The sequence below is a fragment of the Haematobia irritans genome, chromosome 5 (genome assembly GCF_050003625.1).
Source record: "Haematobia irritans isolate KBUSLIRL chromosome 5, ASM5000362v1, whole genome shotgun sequence".
NCBI lineage: Eukaryota > Metazoa > Arthropoda > Insecta > Diptera > Muscidae > Haematobia > Haematobia irritans.
In genome coordinates, this window is record NC_134401.1 from 12,713,098 (window position 1) to 12,732,395 (window position 19,298).

Genomic DNA, 19,298 nt, shown 5'->3' on the forward strand with positions numbered 1-19,298 from the left:
CATCGCTAAATCGACTCAGAATTTAATTCTAAGCCGATCCGTATACTAAAAGGTTGGTCTATGATTACTCCTTCTTGGCGTTACATACAAATGCACAAACTTATTATACCCTGTACCACAGTAGTGGTGAAGGGTATAAAAATACATGATTGTGCAACAAGTAAACAATAATCAATTAAAATTTTAAAGTTTATAAACTATAAATAAATATGTAAGTTTTATAATTGTACGCTTTTTTAGAAAACTGAAACATTTTTGTGTCTTTGTAATATTAGAATCTTTGAACTACGAATTAATTATGAGATATATCTTTAACTAAACAAGATTTACACACAGAGAAGGTATATGCTCACCCCACACAGAAAAAAAATCATGAAAATTTTTCCAATTAAATTTTTAAATGAGTTTTAAACAAGTATATACGGTCAGGCCGAATCTTATGTACCCTCCACCATGGATTGCGTAGAAACTTCTACGAAAGCCTGTCATCCACAGTCGAATTACGAGTACTTGAGTTGTGGAATCTTAAAACTTCTTAACATCGTTTTCTAAATTGTGAGTTAGTCCATACGTGGTGAGACCAAAAAAGTTATGTATAGGTAAGTCTACAAATAATTACGAATCGATATGGACTTTTGCACGGTACTTAGAGAGCTAGAATTGAAATATGGGGGTCGCTTATATGGGTCTATATACGATTATGAACTTGATATGGACCAATTTGTGTGTGATTGGGGATCGATTTATCTGAGGGTTATATATAACTACACTCAAAAAAAAAGTGAACCCTATATTTCACTAAAGCTGATTTAATTCCTTTTAGTTCATGGAATAATTACGTTTTAAGAAAGTTTCCATGCCATTAACAATTTTTTACGTACGTAAGTTAACTTAACTAAAGCAGAAGAAAAAATCATACACAATTGATTTATACAAAATGAACTAAATTCGTGTCTCCCACAAAATAGTTCAGAATTCCTTAATATTTGTAAATTTTACCAATAATGCGTCCATCATGAACTTCGTATGGCACTAAAGACATTTTTGCAATTTTGAACTCCAATTTTTTCCTTCAAACTACGAAATTTTCTTTAATAAGTGAAAAATAATAATTTTGTCTAATAAATCTTCTTAAATTTGTCGAAAATTGTTTACTTGTTTTTGCGAAATCGGCGCGACATCTGCGTTTATAATACAGTTTAGTTACAATTTTCTACAATTAATCAAATTTTTCTATAATTAACTAAAATTTTCTTTCCTGGTGGGTTCACTGTTTTTTCAGTGTATAGACCGATATGGACCTAGTTAGACATGGTTGTTAACGGCCATATACTATCACAATGTACCAAATTTCAACTGACTCGGATGAAATTTGCTCCACCAAGAGACTCCAAAACCAAATCTCGGGATCGGTTTATATGGGGGGGCTATATATGATTATGGACTGATATGGACCACTTTTGGCATGGTTGTTAAATATCATATACTACCACCAAATTTCAACCAGATCGGATGAATTTTGCTTCCCCAAAAGGCACCGGAGGTCAAATCTGGGGATCGGTTTATATGGGGACTATATATAATTATGGACTGATATGAACCAATTCCTGCATGGTTGTTGGATACCATATACTAACATAACGTACCAAATTTCAACCGAATCGGATGAATTTTGGTCTTCCAAGAGGCTCCGGAGGTCAAATCTGGTGATCGGTTTATATGCGGGCTATATATAATTATGGACCGATGTAGATCCATTTTTGCATGGTCATTAGATACCATATACTAACACTATGTACTAAATTTCAGCCATATCGGATGAAATTTGCTTCTCTTGGAGGCTTCGCAAGCCAAATCGGGGGATCGGTTTATAAGGGGTCTATATATAATTATGGACCGATGTGAACCAATCTTTGCATGACCGCTAAAGATCATATGCTGACACCATGTACCAAATTTCAGCCGGATCGGATGAAATTTGCTTCTCTTAGAGGCTCCGCAAGCCAAATCGGGGGATCGGTTTATATGGGGGATATATATAATTATGGACCGATGTGGACCAATTTTTGCATGGTTGTTAGAGACCATATACTAACACCATGTACCAAATTTCAGCCGGATCGGATGAAATTTGCTTCTCTTAGAGGCTCCGCAAGCCAAATCGCGTGATCGGTTTATATGGCGGCTATATGTAATTATGGACCGATGTGGACCAATTTTTGCATGGTTGTTAGACACCATATACTAACACTATGTACCAAATTTCGGATGAAATTTGCTTCTCTTAAAGGATCCGCAAGCCAAATTTGGGGGACCGTAAAAGTGGACGGATATGGCCCATTTGCAATACTGTCCGACCTACATCAATAACAACTACTTGTGCCAAGTTTTAAGTCGATAGCTTGTTTCGTTCGGAAGTTAGCGTGATTTCAACAGACGGACGGACGGACGGACGGACATGCTCAGATCGACTCAGAATTTCACCACGACCCAGAATATATATACTTTATGGGGTCTTAGAGCAATATTTCGATGTGTTACAAACGGAATGACAAAATTAATATACCCCCCATCCTATGGTGGAGGGTATAAAAATATTCAATTAAAATTTAATTGAAACAAAAATCAATCACAAAAAAATTGATCCAATTAATTTTTCAATTGATATTATCATTTCTGTGACATTTCAATTAAAAACATTTCAATTAAAAAAATAATTGGATCAATGAATTTCGTAATTGAATCAGAAAAAAAATTTTGTTAATTTTAGACGTTGAACATGGAACATTTTTGTGAAAGGTATATAGAAAAGGGCTTGTGAGTACAGAGAAATGGCCGATATTTAACGGATGAGCCGAGGCAAATATGTTTATGTGGCAACGGCCTATTAGCCATTAAAAATTCAAATAATCTCAGAACCGCTATGAAAATAATTGTACAACAAATCTTAAAATCAAATTTACATTTTATTTTCTCTTATTTATGACTTTTGCGAAATTATTATTGAATCAAAGTGTTGAAATAATTTAGGCGAAATAAAAATTATTTGGCAGGAAATGGAAAACAGTTTTAGCAATCTCGAGGTAAGGCGACTGGCCAAAATACCTCAGCGGCTTCATTCTCTCTATGAGAATCTAGCACCATATTACTCGCATAAAATGCTTCTAGTCCAAATTTGTTCCACATCTTTAATCCTCCAATTCATTCTTCAATTACAACTCTATCAGCTCTATAACTTAATTCCACCTATTAAGCCTTTTCAAAGTATTAAATTTAATTTAGTCCTTCATAAACTAATTGGAGTTCAACTTTCGATAAGGCAATAAATTCAACTCGATTGCCAAAAAACAAAAAAAAACCTCTACCATAACAGCAAATTGAACATCCTAAACAAATTCACGGTAATTTCCCAGGAATCCAAGTTCTTTACAGGTGAATTCATATCGAAGTCCTTACAAAAGGAATTTCTTAGTTATTCCGCATACTAGTTTTATTTTCAAGAGATTTTATTTCATTTACTTAAAACTACAACTAACAAAAGCAAAAGCAAAAAAAAAAAAAAAAACGACAAAAAGTTGTTGACAAAATTTTATTTTACAACTCCATTACATGTGACCAGAAAGATTCTACATGGTACGCATTTAACTCTTTGCATTCACTGATTCATAAGGATATGACCATAAAATGGACCTATTCTTACATCGTATCTACTCGTACTGCTACTACTGTATGCTGGTGTACGATAAACTTTACAAATTGCTAAATTGTCTTTGACAACAAACACAAGCATGCAGAATAGTTTAGTCAACCATGGGCAAAATCGTACAAGGACTAAAATAGAATAGAACATCACTTCATGTTCATTTATCCATTTCCGTTTTTGGTCTATGGCTGCAACGATGGCCGTATAGCTTTGATAGCCGAACCTTAAGCCCTTTGGGGAGAGCTAGTGATCAAATGCAAGACACAAATCTATTTCAATTGAATTTAAAGTTTTGTTTTTTGTACCGAAAGGAAATCCTGTGTTGTGTTTATCCTTGTTTCTGAGGGACCAGAGATTTTGTGAAAAAACGAGCGGGGTTTTATTTTAAACTATTGTATGTCTTTTGGATCAAATAGAAATTTATCTTTAAAAGGTAAAGCTAAGAAAATATTTGCTTAGGAAAGTTTATAGTGGAGAAGACTGTGGTTTCCCGTGGACAAAATTATGATGAGAAAATAGTGATTGAGGAAAAATTGAGGCCCAATTTTTATATTCTGGGTAACATTAGATAATTATAATTGGATAGAAAGTTTTGCCACAATTTTATTTCTATGGAAAATTTTCTCAAAATTTTATTTCTATAGAAAATTTTCTCAAAATTTTATTTCTATAGAAAATTTTCTCAAAATTTTATTTCTATAGAAAATTTGGTCAAAATTTAAATTTTATAGAAAATTTTCTCAAAATCTTTTTTCTATAGAAAATTTTGTCAAAATTTTATTTCTATAGAATTTTTTGTCAAAATTTTATTTCTATAGAAAATTTTGCCAAAATTTTATTTCTATAGAAAATTAGGTCAAAATTTTATTTCTATAGAAAATTTTTGGGAAAATGTTCTATAGAAATACAATTTTAACAAAAGTGTCTATAGAAAAAAATTTGACAAAATTTTCTATAGAAAGAAAATTTTGAGAAAATTTTCTATAGAAAGAAAATTTTGAGAAAATTTTCTATAAAAATAAAATTTTGACCAAATCTTCTATAGAAATAAAATGTTGATAAAATTTTCTATAGAAATAAAATTTTGAGAAAATTTTCCATAGAAATAAAATTTTGACAAAATTTTCTTTAGAAATTAAATTTTGTCAAAATTTTCTATAAAATACAATTTTGACAAAAATTTCTATAGAAATAAAATTTTGACAAAAGTTTCTATAAAAATAAAATTTTGAGAAAAATGTCTATCGAAATAAAATTTGACAAAATTTTCTATAAAAATAAAATTTTGGCAAAATTTTCTATAGAAATAAAATTTTGACAATATTTTCTACAGAAATAAAATATTGAGAAAGTTTTCTATAGAAACAAAATTTTGACAAAATTTTTTATAGAAATACAATTTTGTCAAAATTTTCTAAAGAAACAAATTTTAAATTCTAAAGAAAATTTTGTCAAAATTTAATTTCTACTGAAAATTTTGTCAAAATTTCATTTCCATAGAAAATTTTGTCAAAATTGCATTTCTATAAAAAATTTTGTCAAAATTTTATTTCTATAGAAAATTTTATTTTTATAGAAAATTTTGTCAAATTTTATTTTGATAGACATTTTTCTCAAAATTTTATTTCTATAGAAAATTTTGTGAAAATTTTATTTCTATAGGAAATTTTGTCAAAATTTTATTTCTATAGAATATTTTGTCAAAATTTTATTTCTAAAAAAAATTTTTGCAAAAATTTAATTTCTATAGAACATTTTGTCTTAATTTTATTTCTTTAGAACATTTTGTCAAATTTTATTTCTATTGAAAATTTTGTCAAAATTTTATTTCTATGGAAATTTTTTCAAAATTTTATTTCTATGGAAAATTTTGTCAAAATTTTATTTTTATAGAAAATTTTGCCAAAATTTTATTTCTATAGAAAATTTTGTCAAAATTTTATATCTATAGAAAATTTTGTTAAAATTTTATTTCTATAGAAATTTGTCAAAATTTTATTTCTACTGAAAATTTTTTCAAGATTTGATTTTTTTTGTCAAAATTTCATTTATATTTTTTCAAATTTTTTTCTATAGAAAATTTTTTCAAAATTTTATTTCTATAGAAAATTTTGTCAAAATTTTATTTCTATAGGAAATTTTGTCAAACTTTTAATTCTATAGAATATTTTGTCAAAATTTTATTTCTAAAGAAAATTTTTGCAAAAATTTAATTTCTATAGAACATTTTGTCTTAATTTTATTTCTATAGAAAAATTTTGTCAAAATTTTATTCATATAGAAAATTTTGTCAATATTTTATTTTTCTGTCAAACTTTCATTTATATTTTGTTATATTTTTTTTCTATAGAAAATTTTGTCAACATTTTATTTTTATAGAAAATTTTGCCAAAATTTTATTTCTATAGAAAATTTTGTCAAAATTTTATATCTATAGAAAATTTTATTTCTATAGAAATTTGTCGAAATTTTATTTCTACTGAAAATTTTGTCAAGATTTGATTTGTTTTGTCAAAATTTCATTTATATTTTTTCAAATTTTTTTTTCTATAGAAATTTTTTTCAAAGTTTTATTTCTATAGAAAATTCTGTCAAAATTTTATTTCTATAGGAAATTTTGTCAAAATTTTATTTCTATAGAATATTTTTGCAAAAATTTAATTTCTATAGAAAATATTCATAAAAATTTAATTTCTATAGAAAATTTTGTCAAAATTTTATTTCTATAGAAAAATTTTGTCAAAATTTTATTCATATAGAAAATTTTGTCAATATTTTATTTTTCTGTCAAAATTTCATTTATATTTTGTCATATTTTTTTCTATAGAAAATTTTGTCAACATTTTATTTCTATAGAAAATTTTATTAAATTTTATTTCTATGAAAAATTTTGTCAAGATTTTATTTCTACTGAAAATTTTGTCAAAATTTTATTTCTATAGAAAATTTTGTCAAAATTTTATTTCTATAGAAAGTTTTGTCCAAGTTTTATTTTTTCTGTCAAAATTTTATTTATATTTTGTCATATTTTTTTCTATAGAAAATTTTTTCAACATTTTATTTCGATAGAAAATTTTATAAAATTTTATTTTATGAAAAATGTTGTCAAGATTTTATTTCTACTGAAAATTTTGTCAACATTTTATTTCTATAGAAAATTTTGTCAAAATTTTATTTTATTTCTGTAGAAAATTTTGTCAAAATTTTATTTCTATAGAAAAATTTTGTCAAAATTTTATTCCTATAGAAAACGTTGTCAATATATTATTTTTTCTCTCAAAATTTCATTTATATTTTGTCATATTTTTTTTTCTATAGAAAGGATTCTGATGAGGAATGTTGTAATTCGGAAACGTGAGTCCATGCAACCATCTTGTAGTCTGCAGGGCTTTGCCCAAATAAATTTGACAAACATTCTTTTCCTCTGTTGGTTAAGCTACAAATATGATTGAAGTACAAACCAACAATAAAAAACAAAAATTTTATTTCTATAGAATATGTTGTCAATATTTCATTTCTATAGAAAATTTTGTCAAAATTTTATTTCTATAGAAAATTTTGTCAAAATTTTATTTTTTTCAAAATTTTATATCTATAGAAAATTTGTTCAAAATTTTATTTCTATAGAAGATTTTGTCAAAGTTTTTTTCGATAGACATTTTTTTTTTCAAAATTTTATTTCTATAGAAAATGTTGTCAAAATTTTATTTCTATGGAAAATTTTGTAAAAATTTTATTTCTATAAAAAATTTTGTAAAAATTTTATTAGATTTGAAAAGATTTTTTCTCTATTTCATTATCTAATCTCACCACTGTCTATGCTGTGTGGATAGCAAAAAGCAAATCACTAAATCGATGACTGCAATTGTTTTGTCACGCTCGGTTGCCATTGAATGGGGAATTTAGTTTGAACTTTCTAACAGAATAACAACAAAAACAATAATATTCTTTTCTCTCTCACACTCTCTCCATCACATCCAGCAAAGATATTTTAAAATGGCTATAGAAACACAAACCCACAAACTTATAAAATCATATAACATATGTATATGTGAATGTAGCTTTGTATATCTTATTGGACAATATTTCTACAAAGGTATATCCTTATATCAATAAGCATCAATATTTTTTTTTTTTTGTGGGGCATGTTGTAATACAAGATAGAGGTTTTCATGCAATTGTCAGCTTGATTTCGTTTTCTTTCTTAAAGTGCTTTTGTCGAAGCGTGTTTCTGTTTTCATTGGTTGCATGAGAATTGGCCTGGAATACGGTAGATCTTTTCATAGCGGTCTATTTAGATGACACAACTAATATTTCCTAAGGTTTGTTTTTTTTGCAGTAGTAGTAGTAGTTGTTGTTGTTGTTTTGCGGATATGTGAAAGCAATCTTAAAATAATATAAATTCCTATTCGATTGCATTGTCGAATGTGTATTCCTTGACAAACATCATGAACACACGAAATTCAATTTTATCCCTTCACATTTTGGAATGAAAGCATAGCTTTCCATAGTCTATGGAGGTTACTTTGAAAATGTTGGTATTTAAACGTTGGTTTATAATCTAAAGACAACAAAACACAGACAAATGGCATAAAAACCTCATTTCATGAAAGAAATAAAATTTTGTCAAAACATTTTCTATAGAAATAAAATTTTCACAAAATTTTCAATTGAAATAAAATTTTGAAAAACCTTTCCGTAGGAATACAATTTTGACAATATTTCCTATAGAAGTACATTTTTTAACAAAATTTTCTCTAGAAATACAATTTTGACAAATTTTTCTATAGAAATACAATTTTGACAAAATTTTCTATAGAAATAAAATTTTGACAAAATTTTCTATAGAAATAAAATTTTTACAAAATTTTCTATAGAAACAAAATTTGGACAAAATTTCCTACAGAAATACAATCTTGACAAATTTTTCTATAGAAATAAAAAAATTTTGACAAAAATTTTCTATAACAAAAAATTTGACAAAATTTTCTACAGATACAAAATTTTGACAAAATTTTCTACAGATACAAAATTTTGACAAAATTTGCTATAGATACAAAATTTTGACAAAATTTTCTATAGATAAAAAATTTTGACAAAATTTTCTATAGAAATAAAATTTTGACAAAATTTTTTATAGAAATAAAATTTTGATAAAACTTTCCATAGGAATAAAATTTTGACAATATTTCCTATAGAAATACATTTTTTAACAACATTTTCTCTAGAAATAAAATTTTGACAAAATTTTCTATAGAAATAAAATTTTGACAAAATTTTCTATAGATACAAAATTTTCTATAGATACAAAATTTTGACAAAATTTGCTATAGATACAAAAATTTGACAACATTTTCTATAGATACAAAATTTTGACAAAATTTTGTATAGAAATAAAATTTTGACAAAATTTTTTATAGAAATAAAATATTGACAAAATTTTCTATAGAAATAAAATTTTGACAAAATTTTCTATAGAAATTAAATTTTTACAAAATTTTCTATAGGAATTAAGATTTGACAAAATTTTCTATAGAAATAAAATCTTGACAAAATTTTCTATATAAATAAAATTTTGACATTTGTTTGTTGTCAACTTCAATTTTTTGGACATTTAAAATTGGAATTTTTTCTTCCTATATTAGAGATCATTTTTTTTCCTATTGATATTACTTTGGTCTCTGGTGGTTGTCATTACCTTAGCAATTATTATACTCTTCAGTTTTTTGTTTTAAACTTTTGAAGTAACTTTTCCACATTCATCTCCACTTTTGACGACCCTCTGTAGTCGTCTTTTACTCGAATGCTGGACATTCTCAAGTATCTTCAAAGAGTCAATATTTCCTTCATTTCGTTGAAACTATTTTTTTTCGAAGTTTAGTTTTTTTTATTTCTCTCCTATGTTCTGGCGCATAGTCCTTTTCCCATGTTGTCATGGTTTTGTGGAAATGCATTACATCAGTTCATACATTTCTAATGATGCCATACGAATTGTTTTAAACAATTTTCTATGTGTCTTCAATTGCAAGAGAATCAGTGAAATTTAGATTGAAACTATAGTAATGGCAATGGTTTGTTTTATCTCTAAAGGTAGTTTGTTTTATCTCTAAAGATGGTCAATCCTGTTTAGTACAAAATAAATTATAACATGTAGCAAAAAAGTGAACTAACACAAAAATTAAGAAATAGTGAAGATTATTTTTGAAAATTTTCTATAGACATAAAATTTTGACAAAATTTTCTATAGAAATAAAATGTGGACAAAATTTTCTATAGAAATAAAATTTTGACAAAATTTTTTATAGAAATAAAATGTTGACAAAATATTCTATGGAAATAAAGTTTTGACAAATTTTTCTATAGAAATAAAATTTTGATCAAATTTTCTATAGAAATAAAATTTTGATCATATTTTATATAGAAATAAAATTTTGATCAAATTTTCTATAGAAATAAAATTTTGACAAAATTTTCTATAGAAATAAAATCTTCATAAAATTTTATATGGAAATAAAATTTTGACAAAATTTTCTATACTTATAAAATTTCAACAAAGTTTTCTATAGAAATAAAATTTTCACAAAATTTTCTATAGAAATAAAATTTTGATCAAATTTTCTATAGAAATAAAATGTTGATCATATTTTCTATAGAAATAAAATTTTGGCAAAATTTTCTATAGAAATAAAATTTTAACAAAATTTTCTATAGAAATAAAATTTTGACAAAATTTTTTATAGAAATAAAATTTTGATAAAATTTTCTATAGGAATAAAATCTTGACAAAATTTTATATAGAAATAAAATTTTGACAAAATTTTCTATAGAAATAAAATTTTGATCAAATTTTCTATAGAAATAAAATTTTGATCATATTTTCTACAGAAATAAAAATTGGATAACATATTCTAAGAAATAAGATATTGAGAAAATTTTCTATAGAAATTAAATTTGTATAAAATTTTCTATAGAAATAAAATTTTGACAAAATTTTCTATAGAAATAAAATGTTGACAAAATTTTCTGAAGAAATACAATTTTGTCATAAGTATCTCTAGAAATAAATTTTAACATAATTTTCTATACAAATAAAATTTTGACAAAATTTTCTATTGAAGTAAAACTTTGACAAAATTTTTTATAGAAATAAAATTTTGACAAAATTTTCTATAGAAATAAAATTTTGACAAAAATTTCTATAGAAATAAAATTTTGACAAAAATTTCTATAGAAATAAAATTTGGACAAAATTGTTCTACAGAAATAAAAGGTTGGCAACATTTTCTATAGAAATAAAAATTTTGAAAAAATTTTCCATAGAAAAAAATTGATAACATTTTCTGTAGAAATAAAATTTTGACAAAATTTTCTGTAGAAATAAAATTTCGACAAATTTTTCTATAGAAAAAGAAATATTGACAAAATTTTCTATGATATAAAATTTTGACAAAATTTTCTAGAATATAAAATGTTGACAAAATTTTTTTATAGAGTTTGACAACATTTTCTATAGAAATAAAGATTTGACAAAATTTTCTATAGAAGTAAAATTTTCAGTAGAAGTATGGTAATAAAATTTTGACAAAATTTTCTATAGAAATAAAATGTTGACCAAATTTTCTATAGAAGTAAAATTTTGACAAAATAAATTTTTTTGCTTGATAGTTTTTTGGTAATTTTTTTTTTCAAAATTTTGGTAGATTATTTTTGGCTCGAGTTGCAACCGTGGCCATGACCCCTAGGTTAGGTTAGGTGGCAGGCCGATGTATCAGGCTCACTTAGACCATTGAGTCCATTATGATACCACATTGGTGAACTTCTCTCTGATCACTGAGTGCTGCCCGATTCCATGTTAAGCTCAATGACAAGGGACCTCCTTTTTATAGCCGAGTCCGAACGGCGTTCCACATTGCAGTGAAACCACTTAGAGAAGCTTTGAAACCCTCAGAAATGTCACCAGCATTACTGAGGTGGGATAATCCATCTCTGAAAAATTTTTTGGTGTTCGGTCGAAGCAAGGAATCGACCCTATGACCTTGTGTATGCAAGGCGGGCATGCTAACCATTGCACCATGATGACCCCTAAAAATTGCTCAAAAACTTACCACTTAACGCAGAGACACTTTCGTGCACAATGTAATGCAGCGTTGCCAATTTAGCTTTTTTCCCGCTAGATTTGGCTTTTTTTGAAGACGTTTAGCGGGGACAAAATGCATTTAGCTTTTAGCTTTTTTCTGGCTTTTTTTTCATGACCCTTTTAGCTAATTTTGGCTTTTTTTATTTTCGACATGCTCCTATTGAAATATGGATACAACTTCGTTTTTATCTAAGCCTTGCTGCCAGAATAAGGTTTTCCACATATTTCAATTCCTTATATAAACTGTCAGTAAATTATTAGGAATATTAGCATTTGACTCGTTTATCCTTTTTATGTTATTATAATTTGGTTATATTAGCATTTGTGAATTTCTCTTCTTCAATAGCCGATAAATTCTTTTTGTCCTTATAGTTAAGTGATTCAACTTAAAAATGGGTATTTTTTCATGAAAGAAGGCTAGGGTCAATTCTAAAAAATTCTTAAAATTAATGAAATAGTCTTTAAATTTGTGGAGTTTTTGTATCTTGACCACAAACCAAAATAGCGTTCAAAAATAGAAGAGGTTTTTCAACATTTTATTTTAAAAACGTATACATAGAATAATTTCTACTTAAAGTCGAGTCTGAATTTGGAAATTTAAGTTGTCGTTAGCACGTTTTTAAAGCTCTGTGATAGCTCATGAAGAAAAAGCTGACAAAACGAATAAATTCAAATTTGACTCGGAATCAATACCAAAATCATTAGTGTACAAAATCTTTGGAACCGAACATAGAAATAATTAAGGAAATAAAGTTTTGAATGTGGTATTATTTTTTTTAACATCAAAAAAATGCAATGAAAAAATTCGTAGTGATAGGATAAAAAAAATCTGCTATATATTAATGGAATGGATTTACATTTACGAAAATTAGACAACAATAGGTTTGTATGGGAAATTTTCGAATAAAAGTTATTCAATATAAACTTGCAAGACAGTTAGAATGGGTAAAATTAGGAGAAGTGTACACGTTCACGAATTTATCATTAATTCAGTTAAAACGAAATATATTGATATTTTCTTATGCAGTTCTATGTGACATTGTGCAATATATCACACATTGGACTTGTTGATGATTAACCAGCTGACAATTGCAAGTTTACTGGGAAAAATGTTTTTACTAGGAAATATAAACGAAGGACTTCCAGTAAAAATTTGTGATAGTAATCAAAATGTATCGAGTATGCAAACAGAGCTAATATGACTTAAATTTTCTTACAGTCTCACAGAAATTGAAATAAAATGAATACAATTAAAATAATATGCATTTTAAGCCAAATAAAGCCTTTCAAGTTTGTTAAATTTCAATCAAAAATGTGACTTTTGATACAAAACATTTTAGCTTTTTTCTAGCTATTTTTTAAAATTTTTTAGCTTTTTTTGGCTAGTTTTTTGGACAAATCTAGCGGTTTTTTGTGAAACAATTCTGGCAACGCTGATGTAATGTGACAACCATAACCCATGCCCAAGGTAGACAATTCGAACAACTCCAAAATTTGATGTTATTTCCGACATTTTTGGCTTTTGACTAATAAATTTAAAAAAACATAGCGTTTTAATTTGTGGCATTGCATGGGATTAAACCTGTACAAATATGTTTTCAATTTTTAAAACCATACAATTTCCCCCAAACATCTCAATGGTGTAGGAGGGCTTCTCTGTTGTCAATAAGTGCAGCTATAATTATTTGCCCAAGAGATTATTTTATTTTAGCCTCTCATGGGGAAGTTTTTAAAATATAGATTTTTAAAAGATTGAAATATCTGAATAAAATCTGTCACAAATTCGCTTAAGTCAAACTAATTTGCATTTTAGTGCAGTTCTCAGACTTTAGTGGAAACTCTAATGAAATTATATGCAAGCACGCAATCTTCAGTTTTTATTGCAAACTAATCCTAGCGACAACCATTTTCCATTTTGTCATGATGCAACAAATGAAGATGAACGTGGGTAACTTAAAAATTTATTCCCCGGCAAGAAGTTGCCAACACTAAAGGCTTAGGACAATTTCAAATAAGACCCAGTTGCCTATGAATCCTTTACGCATTGGGGTTGAAAAAAAAGACTAGGCAAGTCTGCTGTGACACGTACTGTTGGACTAAAATGGGACATTTGTCTTGGAAGACCTTAAAAAGAAAAGCTGCTGGAGTTTTTCTTATTTATTACCACCTCCAGGCTGGAGAACAATCTGTCGGCAATATAAAGATAGAGAGACAAAGTTTTATCTTCACAAACAAACACCTGCTGTGATTTATAAGAGCAAAGATTTGCCATTACAATATTTTCTGCATTTTCTTTTCTGAAGGAATATTTCAAAATTTTTACAAATGATTGGAAAATTTTCCTTTATAAATGGTATTGATTTTTGTTTCATCTCGTTTTTTGTTGGATTTTTTTTTCATCCCAATCAATTTTTACCAAAGTGTTGATTACTTTTATTCCTTAAAGGTATAACATAAAGAGAGAGAGAGAGAGAGGGAATTTACTTTGAATTCTACAAAGGCCCACATGTACACACATACACACAGACAACCCTTAAACACAAAGTCAGTCAATTTATACGAACACCAATCAAGAGCTTATTGGCCAATCAAAAAGAAAGAAATTTTATTTAAAGTAGATGTAGATGATGGACCTGTGTTCAATTGTAGCCCAAAAGGTGGATGTTGAATTTTCGGTAAAAAAAAGAAATGCGAAGAGTACTGAGGTTAACCAATGCCTTTGAATGGTCCCTGTGCTCAGGGAGCATCAAGAGTGAAATTAACACGTAAAATTTTTTTTGGTCCATATGTCCTTCAGCAATGTATGTCATGCTATCAAAGAACGAATAATTTCAGGTAATTTCTTGCTGGCAATTCTTCTTCTTCTTGGTTTATTAGTAAAGGACCCAACTTGGTTGGATGTTGTTTCTGTTTTTCTAGTTCGAACGACAACCATAAAGAGAAGTTAAAATCACTCACTCAAGGTTTGTTCAACACTTTATCGATACGTGGTCAGCCACCCACCCACCCACTCATACGCCACAACAGTGACACCGATAGTTGGCTTTTATGCTTCTAGAGAATACACAAAGAGAAAAATTATTTGACAAAAAAATAAATAAATAATAAAAAAAAAATACTCTTGAATGTTGATCTTTCGCATAGAAATATTTAAAAAAAAATTATTTATTTAGATGCAAGGCAAGATTTTGGGTGAAAGTCTTTTATATAAAATATCTTGCGTTCACAACTATATCTATGAATATAAAATATTAATTTTTTAAGAGTGTTCATATTTTATTACTTTCCTTCATAGAACATTGTAACTTCTTGGAACTTTCTCCATGTCATTTATTTCAATTTGGCTTTCTCTGTAGCGTTTTAATTGTGTTACCTTTTGGCAATTCTCCTTCAATATCACCAATGAAAAAAAAACTAGTCAGAATTTATATCAATTATGTATTGTACATCACCAAAAAAAAAAGCGCTTTGGCTAGCTACAAGGTAACTAGAAATCATATAAAGGGCGAAAAGGATACATTTGGAATAAAAAAGAGACTGATTTAAGAGATTCTAGGGGGAAAATTTAAATTTAATTTTGGTACTTCAAGTTTTCTATAGGAAATTTTAAATTCATCGCCGCTGAATTATGTTTTCTATGGAAAAAAATTATTTCCAAATTACTATTTATGAATTAAGTTTTTGATATGACAAACTTCAATTTAGCCCGGATGAATTAGGTTTCTATAGGAAAACATAAATTCAGCTTGGCTGAATTAGGAAAATATAAATTCAGCTTGGCTGAATTAGGAAAACATAAATTCAGCTTGGCTGAATTAGGAAAACATAAATTCAGCTTGGCTGAATCAGGTTTTCTATAAGAGAATTTCGATTTAGCCAGGATGAATTCAACACTTCTGTAGGAAAACTTCAATTCTGCTAGGCTGAATTAGGTTTTTCATAGGAAAAATTCAATTTAGTCGGGCTGCATAGGGGTTTCTATAGAAAATCTTAAATCCAGCTAGGATAAATTAGGGTTTTCTGTAGGAAAATTTCAATTCAGCTGGGCTGAATTGAACTTTTCTAAAGGAAAACATCAATTCAGCAAGGTTGAATTTGGTTTTTCATAGGAAAACTTCAAATGAGTCATACTGAATGAGGTTTTTTATAAGAAAACTTCAATTTAGTCAGGCTGAATTGGGTTTTCTATAAGAAATCTTAAATTCAGCTAGGCTGAATTAGGTTTTCTATACGAAAACTTCAATTCAGCTAGGCTTAATTAGGTTTACTAAAAGAAAAATTCAATTCAGCTAGGCTGAATTAGGTTTTTTAACTTTTCTAAAGAAAAACATCAATTCAGCAAGGTTGAATTATGTTTTTCATAGGAAAACTTCAAATGAGTCAAACTGAATGAGGTTTTTTATAAGAAAACTTCAATTTACTCAGGCTGAATTGGGTTTTCTATAAGAAATCTTAAATTCGGCTATGCTGAATTAGGTTTTCTATACGAAAACTTCAATTCAGCTAGGCTGAATTAGGTTTACTAAAAGAAAAATTCAATTCAGCTAGGCTGAATTAGGTTTTTTAACTTTTCTAAAGAAAAACATCAATTCAGCAAGGTTGAATTAGGTTTTTCATAGGAAAACTTCAAATGAGTCAAATTGAATGAGGTTTTTTATAAGAAAACTTCAATTTAGTCAAGCTGAATTGGGTTTTCTATAAGAAATCTTAAATTCAGCTAGGCTGAATTAGGTTTTCTATACGAAAACTTCAATTCAGTTAGGCTGAAATAGGTTTACTAAAAGAAAAATTCAATTCAGCTAGGCTGAACTAGGTTTTCTAAAGAAAATTCAATACAGCTAGGTTCAATTAGGGTTTTTATAGGATAACTTAAATTTAATAAGGCCGAATTTGTTATTCTATGGAAGGCTTTAGTACATTCAGCCAGGTTAAATTTGGCTTTCTGTAGGAAAAATGCAATTCAGCCAGGCTGAATTGAACTTTTCTACAGGAAAACTTCAATTCAGCTAGGTTGAATTAGGGTTTTCATAGAAAAGTTTCAATTTAGTCAGGCTGAATTAGATTTTCTAAGGAAAATTTAAATCCAACCACAGTAAAAAAGGCTTTCTGTAGGAAAACTTCAATTCGATGATACTGAATTAGGTTTTTTTTATAGGAAAACTTCGATTCAGTCAGATTGCATTAAATTGTTAATAGGATAACATCAATTTAGCCAGGTTTATAGGTATTCTATAGAAATCAAGTAGGCTGCATGATGTTTTCTGTAGGAAAATTTCTTTTCAAGGGCTCTAAATTAGGGTTTTTATAGAACCAATTTATTTTAGATAAGCTGAATTAGGTTTTATTAAGGCAAAAATTCAAATCCGCGAGGCTGAATCAGGATTTCGATGGGAAATAATGTACTCAGCCTGTCTAAACTAGGTTTGTTATAGGAAAACTTCAAATAACACACTCTAAGCTGAATTAGGTTTTCGATAGAAAAACTTCAATTCAGCCGGGTTGAGTTGGGTTTGCTACTGGAAAACTTCAAATAGGCTATGCTGAATAAGGTCTCTCTAGATTCAGCTTAGCTGAATTAGGTTTGCTATAGGAGAGTAAGGTTTTCTAAACGAAAATCTTCTATTTAGCCAGGCTGCATTATGTTTTTAAAGGAAATCATCAATCCAGCCAGGCTGAATTAGGACAACTTCAATTCAGCCAGGCTGATAACTTAAAATAAATTATGTTGAACAAGGTGTTTTCTAGCAAAACTTTAATTCAGCAAAGCTGAATTAGGTATTCTATAGAAATCAAATAGGTTGCATGATGTTTTCTGTAGGAAAATTTCTTTTCAAGGGCGTTAAATTATGGTTTTTATAGGACCAATTTATTTTAGATAAGCTGAATTAGGTTTTATAAAGGCAAAAATTCAAATCAGCAAGGCTGATTCAGGATTTCGATGGGAAATAAACTACTCAGCCTGTCTGAACTAGGTTTGTTATAGGAAAACTTCAATTCAGCCTGGCTGAACAAGGTTTGTTATAGAAAAACTTCAAATACTCTAAGCTGAATCAAGTTTTCGATAGAAAAACTTCAATTCAGCCGGGTTGAGTTGGGTTTGCTACTGGAAAACTTTAAATAGGCTATGCTGAATAAGGAGAGGAGAGTAAGGTTTTCTAAACGAAAATCTTCTATTTAGCCAGGCTGCATTATGTTTTTAAAGGAAATCGTCAATCCAGCCAGGCTGAATTAGCACAACTTCAATTCAGCTAGGCTGAATTAGATTAGGAAAACTGCAACTTACCCAGGCTCAAATAATCTATTCTGAATTATGTTTTCTCCAATAAAACTTCAATTCAGCCTGGCATTCAGCCAGTTTCAATAGGAAAATTTCAAATAAGATATACTGATTTAGATTTTCTCTAGCAAAGCTTCAATGAAGCCAAGCTGAATTAGGTTTTCCATAGGAAAACTTCAATTTAGCCACGCTGAATTAGGTTTTCTAAGGGAAAACTTCAAATAAGCTAGGCTGAATTAACTTTTATATAGGAAAACTTCAATTCAGCCTGGCTGAATAAGGTTTCCCTTAAGAAAATATCAATGAGGCCAAGCGGAATTAGGTTTCCTATAGGAAACCTTCAAAATAATTCCGATTCAATCTGGCTGAATTAAGTTTTTTAGGAAAATTTCAATTCTGGCTAGCTGAATTAGGTTAGGAAAACATAAGTTAAAATTTCTGTTTAGGAAAATTGCTATTCAGTCTGTCTGAAGTAAAATTCTATAGGATAACTTCAATGCAGGCTGGCTGAGTTGAGTTTTCCATACGAAAACTTAAGGTTTCTTACTGAAAACTTCAATCACAGCCATGCTATTACAAAATCTTAAATTTATCTTTAATTCAGCCTGTTTGAGTTAGGGTTTCTTCATAAACTTAAATTCAGCCAGACTGAAGTAAATCTTCTATAAAAAAATTTCAATTCAGCCATATTGAACTAAATCTTCTATAAAAAATTTTAAATTCAGCCAAGCTGAATTTTCTATAGGAAAACTTTAATTCGGCCAAGTTGAATTAGGTTATGGACCCGGTAACTTCAATTCAATCTCTATGAATTATGGCTTTAGTAGGAATACTTCACTTTAGGTTAGCTGAATTAAGTTTTCTTCAGAAAATCTTCAATTCAAGCTGGCTGAATTACGTTTTCTATAGGAAAACTTAAGGGTTTTTAGGAAAACTTCAATCACGGCCAGGCTGAATTAGAGATTATGCATGGAAACTTTAATTTTTCCAGGCTGAATTATTTTTTTTCTCTAGGTAATGTATTCAATTCAATAAAGTTGAATTAGGGTTTCTGTAGGAACATTTCAATTCAGCTCGGCTGAATTAAGTTTTCTATAGGAAAACTTCAAATAAGCTCAGCTAAATAAGGTTTTCTCTAGCTAAACTTCAATGTAGTTAGAGTTTCTGTAGGGAAAGTTCAA